The following is a 14,934-nucleotide window of genomic DNA, read 5'->3' on the forward strand; positions in this document are numbered from 1 at the left end:
TTGGATATATGGAGGAGACCACACCCAAAGGAAAAGGAATAATCATATTATTCGAGCAGACATAAAACATACTCAAGGATTGACCTGTTCCTGTTGTCAGCCCATATCTAAGGGAGAGTTAGGAAAACAGAATATAAAGCTAGATTGTTATCTGGTCACTCACCCCTGTTATTAGCAATAGAACTGGAGGACATCCAACCAAGAAAATATGGATGGAGATTAAACTCCATGCTACTTAAAAAACAGGACTTTAGAGAATTTATTAAGTGCCAAATTAAAATGTACTTTGAAATAAATACAGAATCAGTGAAAGACAAATTTATATTATGGGATGCAATGAAAGCCTTCATCAGAGGGCAGATAATAAGTTATGTAACTAAGATGAAGAAGGACTACAATCGGGAAATAGAACAGCGGGAAAGGGAAATAGTAAGTACAGAAAAAGAACTAGCAACAAGAGAAGATACAACAAAAAGAAGAAAATTGGCAGACAAAAAAATTAAATACGAAACACTATAAACGTATAAGGTAGATAAGAACATAATGAAAATAAAGCAGAAGTATTACGAGCTAGGAGAAAAAACACAAAATACTGGCTTGGCAGCTTAAAACAGAACAAGCTAAAAGAATGGTAATGGCTTCAAGGAAAAAGGAAAAACAAATTACATATAACCCAACAGAGATCAATGAAAACTTCAAGGAATTCTACAAGCAATTATACCAAACTGAGAATGAAGGGAAAGAAGACAAAATAGATGAGTTTCTATCTAAAATTGAACTACTGAAATTGCAATTAGAAGAGCAAAACAAATTGATAAAACCATTTGAAATAGAGGAAATACAAGATATACAGGATATATTAAAAAAGCTACCGAACAATAAAATGCCTGGGGAGGACGGACTCCCAATAGAATTCTATAAAACATTTAAAGAGTTACTAATTCCTCCTCTCCTGGAAGTAATGAACCAAATAGAACACAAAACATGCCAGATTCATGTAAAACAGCAATAATTACAGTAATACCAAAGACGGGGAAAAGATCCACTAACACCAACATTGTATAGACCAATATCTCTACTTAACTCAGATTATAAGATAATACCAAAACTATTAACAAACAGATTGGTCGACTGTGTACCAAAAATAGTAAAACTAGATCAAACTGGATTTATTAAGAAAGGACTAACAACAGACAATGTCTGTAAGTTCATTAACTTAATCCATGCAGTACAAGGGAATAAGATGCCATCATTGGCTTATTGCCTTAGATGCTGAGAAGGCCTTTGACAGGGTAGAATAGAATTATTTATTCAAAGTATTACAGAGGTTCAACCTACCAGAGAAATATATTAATTGGATTAAAGAATTATATAAGAGTCCAATGGCGAAGGTGACAGTAAATGGATATATATTGAACCAATTTAAATTAAGCAGGTCAACTAGGCAGGGATGTCCATTATCTCCCTCAATGTTTGCTTTAGCAATAGAACCATTGGCTTAACTGATAACAACAGAAAATAAAATAAAAGGGATAAAAATAAAAGAGAAGGAATATAAAATCAGTCATTTGCAGATGACATCATAGTATACTTAACAGAACCAGAATTATCAATAAAAGAATTACATAAGATATTGAAGGAATATGGAGAAATATCGGGGTACAAGATCAAAGCAAATAAAAGTGAAGCGATGCCAATGAATAATATGGATTTCACAAAGTTTAAAAAAGAATCACCATTTAAATGGCAAACACAAGAAATCCGATACCTAGGTATTAGACTAGATAATAATCTAGGCCATCTATACAAATTAAATTATCAGCCATTAATGAAGAAATTACAAGATGACTTAGAACATTGGAAAGATTTACCAGTAACACTGATAGGAAGGGTAGATTGCATTAAAATAAATGTCTTCCCAAGGATACAATATCTATTTCAATCATTACCAATTCCCTTAACAGAGAAATTCTTCAATGAGCTAAAGAAAATAATAATGAAATTCTTATGGAAAGGGGGGAAACTGAGGATAGCGCTAGATAAATTAACAGAATGGTACAAACAAGGGGGCTTACAGCTACCAAACTTTAAGAATTATTATAGAGCAGCACAATTAAAAGATCTATCAGATTTTTATCAAACAAGGGAAAAACAAGATTGGACCAGGTTAGAGCTCAATAAAATAGGGGAGAAGGTATCAGAACATAAAGTATATGAAGATTTAGGTGGAAAGGGAAAAAACCAATTACCAACTACCAAAATTATTATTGATGCAAAATCAACTAATCCCTTTCACAATAGATAACCTTTCCTTTAGAGAATGGGAGAGAAAAGGAATTAAAAGAATAGAAAATTGTTTTTTGGGAAATAATTTATTATCATTTGAACAAATGAAGTACAAATATGGAATAACTCATGGTACAATGTTTGCATACCACCAACTGAAAACCTACTTAAAGGACAAATTGGGAAACAGTCTGAGGTTACCAGAAGGAAGCAGCTTTGAATATGTGATTACAGACAAAATGAGAATTAAAAGATTTATAACAAACATGGACATCAAGCTGCAAGAGAAAGAGAATTATGAAATAAACTGTAAACCCAAACAAAAGTGCGAACAAGATCTAAACATAAAGATAAAAAATGAAATATGTGAAAAGCTATGCTCCGGAACTATGAGAAATACAATAAACATGAAGTTACACATGATACCATATAATTGATTACACAGGCTATATATCACACCCCAAAAGTCAAATAAATGGGACCCAACAGTATCAGATAGATATTTTCGCTGTAAGAAGGAAATGGGAACAATAGTACATGCAATTTGGGCATGTGAGAAAATGGAAAAGTTTTGGGAATATCTAAATCAGGTATTAAATAAAATCACAAAAAGCAACATACCAAAAAATCCAGAGATCTTTCTTCTAAGTAATATAAGAAGTAAAGAATTAGGCCTCATACTGGATGAAGCACAAAAAAAAATTATGATAGTCTTAGCTGTAGCAAAAAAATGTATAATGTCCACCTGGAAATCAGAAGAGAGCCTGAGAGTACAGCAATGGTACATAGAAATGAATAAATGTATTCCATTAGAAAAAATAACATATAATTTAAAAAATAAAGTCACATTATTCGAACAAATTTGGGAACCGTACATGGAACACAACAGAGAGGGGTTACCACGGACCTCCACCCTCTAAAATGATAGAATGAGAAGAAGACGAAATGAACTGACCCAGTGTGTAAAAGTAGATGATACAATTTTCTTGTTTATTCCCATTGGGTGATGACATTGTTTAATGAGTTGATTGTATTGTATATGTTGAACGTTTAATGGGTTTGGAAGGGGGTGGGAAAGAGGGAGGAAAGGGAGGGGGGAAAAAAGGGAGAAAATGAGACTATGTATATTCAAGAGGGAAATATTTGTGTGTATTTTGGTTAATATGGTTCATAGTGTGAAAAATAAAAAATTATAAAAAAAACGATGCCAGCAGGCTGCAGCCTGTGTAGGTTCCTCACCCGCAAGTCGCCTGCAGCTCATAATTTGCCTGTGTCCTTCAGCTGCTGAGCCACCTGCTGGTCTGCCACCATGATTACCATCCTTATGGTCATTTCATCTGCTTCTCCCCAATGGGATGTTCTCCCCATTATTGGCGCCCTGCAGGAGTCAGCTTCTCCCCGGAACCCATCGAGATCTTTGCCAAAATCAGATACCTTGATCTTGGGCCCAGATCCCAGTGTTGCAGAATTTTAAATAACACTGTTGGCTCCTGTAGCAGATCGTTGAAAGGCAATAAGACTGGGCCTTCGGACCCTTTGGGGAGCGCTCTCCCCAGGTCCGCACCAGAGACAGAACTGCAAATTTTTTTTTGTTTTAGATAAAATTGGACAGATACATGGAGAGGATAGGATAGATTTAGAAGTATATGAGCCAAACGCAGGCAGATGGGACATGTAGGCGGGACATTTTGGTCAGTATTGCAAGTTGGGCTGAGGGGTTTGTTTCTAAGCTGATTGAATCTGTGGCTCTACTCCTGACCTAGACTAATCACTGATCAAATTGTACTCACAGAATTCCTTTGCTTACAATATATGATGAGGCTTTTGCTTGCTTTGGCATTCATAACTTCTTTTGATTATAGCTAAAGGGTCATATTTTACATTATGATAACTGATTAAGGAAGTTTATTTTAAATTATGATCATTAGATGAAGCAATATGATCTAAACATTCACTTAATTTTCTTTTCATTATATTTCAGTTTTTGCGATGTCTCCAATTCTCCTGATAACATGCATTCATACAGTTTATAATGTGCTCACTGCTATGTATAAATAGTCACTGTCTTCATTGTTCACCACATTTTCACACAAATACTAAAGAATGGAATAATTTAGGTGGCTTAGACAAAAGAGAATTTCAGAAATTGTGAGAGGAGGAACAGTGATATCAAATACCAGAAGATTTTTGAGAAATCTTATATTTTCAATGGGAAAATATAGGTTTATAAGCTCCACTGACTATCTACTGATTTCCTTGATACCTGTCAAAAATTACTGCCTTCTTTGGCAATGGCCAAAAGTCATCTTTGGTCTTTAAGTGATGTCCCTGTTAAACATTTACCCTTTGAAGAAAATAAGCAGATAATTTTAAGGGATCTAACTTTGGATCCTGTTTGTGAACTGTAAGGGCAGCAAGTTTTACATTCACCCCTTCAGATGAAAACTGACCCGCAAAGACTCTTTGCATATGCCTGACCCTAATAATTTGATGAAGTTCAAAGTTTAAGCTGGTGAGCAAGAGACAGAATCAATTAATGGATTTAAAAAGAAGCCACAATTCAAGGTAAGTATTAATCAAAGCATCAACATTTAATAAAGGCTGATAAATATTTCAAAAAGTTACATGACATTCAGGGGAAATAAATAGTTTATAATAAACAGCACTGTAATATGGAGGAGGAAACTTAAACCTGTAAGGTGGAGCCTGAGCTGCAGTTGCAAGTACTCATGCCATGCTTGATACCAAGTCAGTTGGAAGTTCAACTGCAAGAGCTGGGTGTGTGGATCATTGCTCTGTTCAACACATTAAAATATCTGACACCAAGTTAGCAAAGAATGAAACAATACAGCTACAGGCCCTTTGACCCATTGAGTCTGCTGCAGTCATAAAGCACCCAGTTATACAAATCCTACATTAATCTTCCCAGACTATTCACAGATTTTGGCACTGTGGACAATTTGCAGTGACCTGTTTACCTTCAAACCACCATGCCTTTGTGATCTGGGAGGAAAGAGGCGCAGTGGTCACAGTGATAAGGTGCAAACTCCACACAGCCAGCACCAGGAGTCAGGATCAAACACAAGTCGCTGGAACCATGAGGCAGAACCTCTAACTGCTACATAATGTGGCACAGCAGTTCACCTAATTTGCTTGAAATGGAACCAGTTTAATTTTTATTACAAAATGTAATTGCTGTGCAGTAACTTTTGAGATGGAAAAATAATTGTTGACATTTTTAACACAATGGTGGGATAGATTATCACATTTTATTAGTGATATAAATCTCTTCTTGTTTCAATTCCCACTACATCAATGAGAGAAAGATGTAAAACAAACTGTCAATTATCCTTCACATCATACAAAGTTAAAAATCTACCCAGGAAATCCTGATTTTCCCCTCTTCAGGTCAAAGAGTGTGTGATAAAATAAAATTCATTCTAGCAAAGGGCTCCATGAACAAATGGTCAGGGCTATGAAGCTGAGTGACTGTTCAATAATGAGCTTGATCTCATCTCCGCTTTTTCATTTTTTTTAACACTGGAGAAAAACATAATGAAACTATATGATTATGAGATAAAAACCCACCTGGCAAAGACAGAACAAAAACTGAAGAAAGAGCAAATTCAAACCATTATCTGGATTCCTGCTTAATCAACAGAATCCTTTTCTCCCATGAGATAAGAAATTTATTATGAAAAACTTAGTGTTATCTTTGGATATCAGGGTTACTTTCACAGAGAGAGATTCAACTTCTAAAATGAAATAACAAATGCCAAAGATGAATTGATTACATTTCCATGCAGGGATATTTCAACTTTAGCCTCCCTCTACCTTGCCCAAAAAAAGCACCTTGTGACAGGTGAGCAAGTGCTCCCAGTAAGCACAGAACAGATAGTGGCTTGTCAGCAGTATTTTGGCTTATCCTTGGGTGTGTTTAGTGCTGATAAAGGTCAGCATCAAAATGGTCAAGAAGCTGGGGTACTAGGAATAACTGGATCTGCTGGGCTTTGGAGCCCTATCAACTTTGTAAAGATGACTTTATGAGCAATAATGTTCTGCCAATGTTTAATTACCCACTTTTAATTAATGCAGGCTAAGGGTCTCCTCAAGGCAACTCATGCCAAATGAGGCCATATTTCACTGGGAGAAATTAATTCTTCTTTTCTCTGCAGCTGAGTTGCAGTTATTTTATCTCTAGTAGGTGTGGCCTTTGGAATTATTGCTCCCCAACATACTTAACAATAGTGATTATTAATAACCATGTGTGTATATCACTTGACTCTGCAAATCATGTGCAGTCAGCATGAAACATAAGTCAGGGTAATTTTCATTCTGCTTTAATATATGCATTATTCTGGAGACACTTGTTGTCTCTCTGTGTTTTATGATGAAGAACTGAATCTCCAGAACAACTGTGGCATACAAAGGTGAAAGAAGAGGCCTCCCTAAATCACCCAGGCTTCTGCTTTCAGATTAGTCAAGCTCGGAACACTAATGAATTGACATTGTGCTCTCAACATCTATTTTCTGGGAGCCACAAAGCTTCATCATGTACTAAAGTAGTGTCTGGATTGTGCGTAAATGAGAGGTCATATTTGCAAAGTAGACAACATGCAAATCTAATAACTGAGGAACAAACATATCATGATATCTAAAAGGATTGGAAAACACTCATTCCTTGCTTGTCCTGTTGTTAGGAAGCACCAGGCTACAACTGAAGTTCACTTAATCTTGCACAACTGAACAGAATTCTAAATGCCATCAGAGACACTCGACCTCTGACCCTACCAGCATTATTTAAATTGATCGTGAATTAATGTAGGTTGGTTGCTGCAATATTTCTGCACTTTGGCTACTTTTCTGTGTTGAAGTTTAAAGAACTCGACAGAAGGATGTCCGTACATCAATTATGTTCACGTCTTAGGTTACCAAGCAGAGCTTTTTCCTGGTATGGAGCATCACTGGGATGGAATGCCACAGCGAATAAAGGAAATAAAGAGAAAATAATGTCCTCTTAGTAGAAAGCATTTAGGGAGCAAGACTCGTACCTATCCATCTCTTGCCATTGTCTACAATGTTGCATCATCCCCACCCCATCCCATGAGATTACAGGCCATTGTTCCTTCTTTCCAAGTTCTTCAATGAGACTTTCAAAGCAGCATCAGTTCAATTGGCACCAGCCAGAGTAGCTTGCAAATTGCCAGAGAAGGACTGAAGTCAGAGGAAAAAGAGATAAGAAGGAAATAAAAAGCAGCTGCAATGTCTGACTAGCATGGGTTGTTTTTGATAGCACTTATTTCTCATAACCTGAGGATCCTTTCCACAAAGTGTGCAGTCTGTGAGCACCATAAGGAGATTGTCTACATACAGCCATAGCAAATGCACAGCAAAAAAATTGATGAGTAAGTGCAATTAATTTTGTAGATAGACACAATGACATTCAAGGAATTGAGTGTTTAGAATGGTGAACAGGGTGCCAGTTAAACAGGCTGTTTTTCTGAATGGTCTTGAGCTTCTCGAATGCTGTTTGATTTGCATTCATTCGGGCACTCCAGACATACATATTGTTGAAGGTGTAACGATTTGGGATGCCAGGGATATGAGTCAATAATTGCAGAATATGCAGCCTCTTGCTTTCTGAGGTAGTCACAGTATTTATGTGGATAATGCTTGTTGGGCACTATTGGTAGCCCAATAATGATGCAGACAGGAGACTAAGGGGAACGATAGGCTTTATTAAGCAAGAGACTGCTGGCCCAGGTCTAGGCTAGAAAAATGAGTGGGAAGAAGAGGGGACTTGACCTTTATGGCCAAGGGTCACATGGGAAGGATCAAGGGAGAAGCTAAGGTAGGGAGACCCCCGGAGGGCGAGCCAACCAGTACATACAGCCATATCACCACATTCACCCCCCCCCCTTTTTTTAAGTAACCTACTGGTAATAAACAAAACCTGGAGGCAATACAACAGCAGAAACAATAACATTAACTGGCCGAGGAAGCAGACGCCCCACCCCCCCGCCCGGCTAGAGGTTGAGCTGCATAGGTGGCCTCCTCTGTCTGCCGGACCACCGGGGAACTGGCGTTTCAGTACGGTGCTCCTCCAAAGAGGGGGCCAACGGGGGAGTGTCTGCTGCCAGAACTGTGGGGGTTGGGGTGCTGGCGGTGGACTCCTGAAGTACTGGGGAGTCCTCAGCAGCTGCAGGAGGGGGAGGAGCCTGGACATCTGGCTGGTTGGGCAGCTCGGACTCCAGGGTTGTACTTGGGTGTGGCACCTTCGGGTCCGCGGCGTGGTCAGCAGCCGGCAAGGCAGTTTCGGGGTCTCCGCCCCTTGCCAGGTCTCATAAGGGCACCGTGTCCTCTTGGCCATCTGGATACCTCACAAATGCCTACTGGGGGTTGGCATGAATGAGGTGTACTGCTTCAACCAGTGGATCCATCTTATGGCCTCTGACGTGTTTCCGAAGGAGAACCGGCCCTGGGGATGTCAGTCAGGGAGGGATGGAAGAGCCATTCGTCGACCTCCTAGGGAAAGTAAAGAGGCGTTCATGCGGGGTGGTGTTAGTTGTGGTGCAGTGTAACGACTGGATAGTGTGGAGGGCTTCTGGCAAAACGTCCTGCCAGCGTGACACTGGTAAATATTTGGACCTGAGGGTCAGGAGCACTGCCTTCCTGATGGTGCCATTCTCCCTGTCCACCTGGCCATTACCTCTAAGGTTATAGCTGGTGGTCCTGCTGGTGGCTATGCCTCTGGTCAGAAAGTACTGATGCAGCTCCTCACTCATGAACGAGGTCCCCCGGCCAGCCAGTACATCCAGCTATATCACCACAATGTTCTCTTGCCAGTGGTAACCTGTAAAATATTTATGGTGAGTCTTGATAATGGTGATGAAGTCAATTTAGACTCTTTCTTTTTTGAGAAAGCCATTGCCAGACACCTATGACCTTTGACTATTACTTGCCTCATCAGTACTATGACCTGCTGAGGAGAGGCAAAAGAAAATATCCCAATTCTGAAATCATGGTGGAAAGAAGATCATGAATGAAAGGACTGAACATGGTAGAGCCTCGGACCACTGCTCTGAGGAACTCGCGCAGTATCATTCTAAAACTTGGATGGTTGACTTTCAAGATTCACACTTATCTACTCAAATCAAACTGAGATGCAGATTCTTCAGTCTGATGCTTTAGATTCATAGCTGATTCATGTTAATACACATTTTTGACATAGAACTTGAACAAAGAAAACATAAAAGACTATTTTCCCTGTATAAAAGTTCTAGAAAGGCTTCTTTAGTTATGATGCACCATCTTGTGATGACCACCAAGTTAATTTGGTCATATGTGTGAGGATCAATGCTTTGGTGCATCAATTTAAAGAATCACCTTTTATTTCACTCGGGCGTATTATTTCTCTGTCCAAATAATGTATATTTATGATTTTCTAAAAGTTGTTAAATGTTATTGTTCAGCTCATTTGGTACATTCCTGGCACACTTTCACCAATGCATATGGTGTCATCCCTCAGGAGTCACGAGATCTATCTACTTTTCCAGTAATGCACAAACCAATTTTTAAAAAGTTGCAATCTTTAAAGCAGACTCTACCTCTGCTCTACCCAAGCATGGGATAGCATAACTTCACTCTTCATCAGTGTATTTCCACAGCACATGTACCGCTTTGGCTGCTGCTTAAATTAGCTAAATAGTTGTTAAGACTCTTGAGGAATATGAAATTTCAGTGATTATGGGCACTTGGGATTTCCAGTACGAAATAGACGTAACTCCCATACTGGTATACACTTATAGCAGAATATTCAGGAAAGTTATATTTATCTTTGCATTAAATTTTGGTGATTTCGAAAAGAAAAGCATTGGCATTAACTCAAATGGAAAGTTATTAACATTATAAGTAAGTAAACACTTTTTTTTCTTAAACTCAATCATTTATTTTGTTTGACCTTAAAAATAGCATTTTTATTAACCTAAATGGTAACCTTGTGCACCATACCCAAGCATATTCCACGTTTATGAGTGTAATTGTAAATTGTATTCATTATAATATATTGAAAGAACAATTGCTCATGAACAACCTGCTGTAAAAATCAAAATCTGCTTTCTGCAAAAATACCCAGCAATATAAAATTGGCGCACTTTAATGATTATGAATCAGCCAACCTGTCATGCTGTTTTTCTTATTGCTTTTTGTGATTAGTTCTTCATCTCTGTCTAATGAGATTTATACCTTAAAATATTTTGTGTAAACAAGGCAAAACTTCCTGATCAAACAAACAGATATTCAACCTTGTGGTCTTAGTGAAACATGAAAGTTGTCAGATACTGTGACTGTAGTAAAAACACAGAAATGTTGGAGCAACTCAGCCGGTCTTTTCAGTGTGTAAAAAAAAACAAAGGTACATTGCCAATGTTTTTCAGGTCTGAACCCTCCCTCAAAGAATAAGAAGAATGAGCCAGAAGCAGGAAGTCTCAGAATTCAGACAATGCCGGCTGGGGGAGGAATCCAGACTGACAAAAGGTTTTCATTGGCTATGATAAGGGATGAGGTAAGAATTGATCATGTTTGTGCAAAAGGAGCCAGGGAAAAGCGAGAGAGACAGAGCAGGAGGAAGGCAATGGGAAAGAAGTGAGGGGTGGTGGTATTAACAAAAGTCAGAGGTGAATATTAATGCCATCTGATTGGAGGGTGCCCAGTTGGAAGATGAGGTGTTGTTCCTCCAGTTTGCAGGTGGTCTTAGTCTGGTAGTGCATGAGAACATGGACAGAAATGTCAGCAAGGAAATTTAAATTGGTGGCCACTTGGAAATCCATGCTATTGGAATGGTGCTCAACAAAGTGATCTCCCAGTCTGCATCCCAGTCTCTCCAATGCAGAGGAGACCACAACAGGAGTACCGGATGCAGATTCACAGGTGAAATGTTTCTTCACTTTGAAGGACTGTTTGTGGCCCCAACTGGCACAGTCAATGCCAAGATGGGGCATTTGCAGGCATAGCTGTGCCTACATGGCCCCCTTGCAAGGTGCAGTGCCCCAATATGCTCGTGGCCATCACTCACAGTCAGACCCGCCCCCAGCTGCGTCACTAGTGTGCGTCAGCTTGATTCATGCAAGTGAATCTCCATGCAATAAAAGCAGCGCTTTTGGTTGCTATGTGCGTGTTTCTACTGGGACACCTCGTATCACCCCGCATCACCTCGCGTTGCCCCGAATTTTCATAGCACAGTAGAAACACGGTCTATGTCAGAGGGACAGAGGAGGTTTTCATCCGCTCGGCAGGTAGGCCACCATCAGCACCCCCATCCGCTGAGTGAGTTTAAAACTGTCTCCCACCCAGTTACCCTAATGCTCTCCTCTAACACTCATTCTGGTGCTGATAATTTTATAAACCTCTATTAAGTCTCCCCTCATCCTTCTTCATTCTAAAGTGTATTGTCCTAACCTGTTTAATCTTTCCCAGTAACTCAATTCCTGAAGACCCGGCAACATCTTAGTAAATCTTCTCTGTACTCTTTCAATCTTATTGATACCTTTCGTACTGCTGGGTGACCAGAACTGCACACAATATTTTAATCATTGAAATTTTCCTCCAATTTCTTTTTATGTGCCATAAATGATCATGCATTTTTACATTTTCTATCTAATACCTCAAATCTTTAAGGGTCTGTTATTTCTTCCTCCAGTTCATTTTCAACCTTGTTCACACTTTTTTCTGATGAATCTATTCTACATTCATCAACATTCCTACAATATATGACCTCAATACACAGAGCATGTAGCTCTTTAAAATGCAATGTAGAACTACTGACAGGCAATGTAAAGAGTAAAACATGAAAGTCTGCAAAAACTGTGGATGATGTAAAAACACAATGCTGGGGAAATGCAGTACATTATATCGTAAAAGTATAACCAATGTTTTGGGCTTGAGTGCTTCATCAAGGTAAGAGCAAATTGTAGACAAGCATCTGGACAAAATGATGGGGGACAGAAGGAAAGGGGGAAGAGCACAGTCCCACAGGCAGAAGATAATAGGTTGATAAGAGTGAGAGGGCATACCAACAAACAGAGTGAGGGGGATGGTTCTGTGAATGGAGAGGGAAGGGGGTGGAGAAGACAGAGGGATGGGTAAGAGAGCAAGAACAGAGAGTAAGCAAGCAGAAACTGGAGGCCAATGTTAATGCATAATAAGGAGATTGAGAAAGCCATGGGCTCATTATAGGCTAACAAATCCCTGGGGGAGGATGGGCTCCCCGCTGAGTTTAAGGATCTTTTAATGCCTCTTATTATGAGGGTGGTGGACCAGGCAGCAGAGACGCATACCCTCCCAGAATCTTTCTCAACAGCAAACATAATGTTGATCCCTGAAAAAGACAGGTACCCATTTAATCCCACTTCCTATAGTTATTACTGAATGTAGATTATAAAATTATAGCAATTATAGGGGACTTTTTATTTAAAGAATTGGAGAGATTTGGATTGGGACAACCTTTCATAAATTGGGTAAAGACATTATATCACAAGACTCAAGCAAAAATTATAATGAATGGGCAAATGCCTCCAGTGTTCCCACTGGGCAGGTCTAGTAGGCATGGCTACCGGCTGTCCCCAGCATTGTTTTTCTTGGCTATTGGACCACCAGCAGAAGCCATTTGGCAGGATCCAGATATAAAGGGATTCAGAGTGGACCAGGAGAAGAATAAAATAAATTTATTTGCTGATGGTGTGCTAGTATATTTGACGGACCCGGGAAGGTGGGGTTCATTGGCCAGGCTGAGGACCACACTGAACGATTATGGCAAGATCTAAGGATATAATGCCCATGATAAATGGGGACTGCAGACAATATCAACAAGGGAGCCAATTTAAATGGCCATGAGAGGACATCAAATATTTGGGGATAAAAATGGATAAGGGGTTACATAATTTATATGAACACAGTTATCTCCCTTTGCTCTGGAAGATTGAGGAGGACCTTGGTAGAAACTTTAATGGGCAGGTTTAACTGCATTAAAATGAAAGTGATGCCAAGGCTATAACATTTATTTCAGTCCTTGCCCATTCCATTGCTCCAGAACTTCTTTAAGATGTTTAATGGATGTGTCAGGAAGTTTTTGTGGAATGATAAGGTGGGTGGTGTCTCCATGCAAAAATTGACTTGGGGTTACAAACTTGGAGGTCTGAAATTGCCAGAGTTAAAAAAATTCTATTGGGAAGCCCAGTTGAGGTTTATTGCTCTTTCTATGAAGGAGGTAATATCCCCTCCTGGGCACAAATTGGACTACACACAGTAGGAGAAAAAATAGCAGGACAGTTAATATATAAGTGGGACACTAAATTGATATCAAGGAAAATGGAGAACCCCATATTAAAAAAAACATAAACATGGCAAAAAAAATATCAATGTATTGAGCTAAAGGTGGGGATATCTCCTAAAAGAACCCTTGTCTCTAGAACAAATTAATACCTATGATTCTGGATAATAAGATCCTGGACACCTGATGCCGGAAGGGGATCAGATGTATCGACAATTGTTACGAATGGGAACAGCTCAAGTCATTCGAACAGCTGAGGAATAAGTATGATTTGCTAAATAAAACTTTCTTCTGCTATCTTCAGCTAAGATCTTTCCTAAAGGATAATTTGAGGCCGTCTATGGCCCTGCCCATGTGTAGTGACATGGAGACTCTAATTCAAAAGAGGAATGCATGCAAGTTTATTTTTATAATCTATTTCCTTCTCTAAAAGTGAGGACCAAAAGCCAGGCTAACATAAATTGAGGGAAAGGTGGGAGTCTGACTTGGGCACAACAATCCATGATCAATGCTGGTCAGATCTGTGTCTGGACAGCATGCCAGCAGTTATTAATACCAGGTGCAAGTTGGTGCAATACAATTTCCTGCATCAACTGTACCTCACACCACAAAAATTACCTAAATCCTAACAAGAAATCTGAGAAATGTGCTTTAGGTGTGGTGTGGAGATTGAAATCTTTATCCATTCAACCTGTGTACAAAGGCTGTGTACAATGGCTGTGTACAAAGGTGAGATCCTTCTGCGAGGACCTGGGGACATTCTGAAAAATAATTACAAAGTGGATTTTCCACAGGATCCAGAGTTGTATCTTCTGGGAAACATTATGGACATAGGTTTTAAACTGTCCAGATACCAAATTCAGTTTGTGAAAGCCACCTTATCAGTAGCCAGAAGTGTATAGCGGTCACGTGGAAGTCTGACTCCCAACTAAATATTACACGATGGAATACGGAAATGCAGAGTTGTATTCCCTTGAAAAAATTACGTACAATTGAAGTAGGAAATGTGACACATTCGTTAGGGTGCAGTAACCCTATCTGCAACACATTAATACACAGTTATATTTATACCCTTTTTGAATAAAAGAAAGGTAATGATGATCTAGGCCAGTAGTGGAATGATTGAGATAAATGAAGTGGGTCGTGACACAGATGACGTGCTCCTGTATTTTGTTTCTTATCTTTTTGTATTTGAGACTTTAGGTTTCTCTTAAGTTCCTTTAAGGGTCTATGACTTTATCAATAATTATTTTTTCTGTGTTTGTTTAATTTGTATAATCGTTTTCTTGTGGTATTAGGGTAAAGGATGGAGGGGAGTGGGG

Source organism: Narcine bancroftii, chromosome 3 (genome assembly GCF_036971445.1).
Source record: "Narcine bancroftii isolate sNarBan1 chromosome 3, sNarBan1.hap1, whole genome shotgun sequence".
NCBI lineage: Eukaryota > Metazoa > Chordata > Chondrichthyes > Torpediniformes > Narcinidae > Narcine > Narcine bancroftii.